Source organism: Silene latifolia, chromosome X (genome assembly GCF_048544455.1).
Source record: "Silene latifolia isolate original U9 population chromosome X, ASM4854445v1, whole genome shotgun sequence".
Classification (NCBI taxonomy): domain Eukaryota; kingdom Viridiplantae; phylum Streptophyta; class Magnoliopsida; order Caryophyllales; family Caryophyllaceae; genus Silene; species Silene latifolia.
The window spans coordinates 211,626,654-211,627,337 of NC_133537.1; positions in this window are offsets into that span (position 1 = coordinate 211,626,654).

Genomic DNA, 684 nt, shown 5'->3' on the forward strand with positions numbered 1-684 from the left:
TCTTGATAATATTCGATATCGGGTTCTGTTTTGGAAGCTTGGCATTGATATTTTGTAAAAAAAAAAAGGTGTAAAAATGCTTAATATGAACTAATTATGTTAAGTTCATTGCTTTGTAGTTAAAGTGTAAAAGGTGCTTGATATGAACTAATTATATTAAGTTTATTGCTTTATAATTAGTCAAAGTTTATCATCGTATTCCGGTTAAACCGACATGGCCATGGTATGTAGAACCAAGGATGATTATTTGTATATGACAAATATGGTTTTTACAAATGTAAACAAATGAATAAAAAGACTTTAAAATACCCTTTAAAATGCAATTTACCAAATATTATCACCGAGTCACGGATTAAGCCATCATGGTATAAGGAACCAAGGGTGAATATAATTTATGGTTAAAAAAGCTTGTTGTAAGAAATGAATTGAAATATTTGAAATAGTAAAAACCGATTGCAAATAATGAATGAAAAATGAAGGAAAGATGAACTCAAACACATTTGAGTTCTGACCTGGAGTGCCATAAGAGGCGCAAGCCACCTAGTTGTGACTTGGGGATTCTACTTTAGGTCAAAACTCGGTTCTGGCTCAATCAAACCTTATTTTTGACCATGTTATGCATGTTTTAGCATGTTAAAGTCATATAAATGAATAAAAAGAACATGAAAGAAGAGGATTAATTCC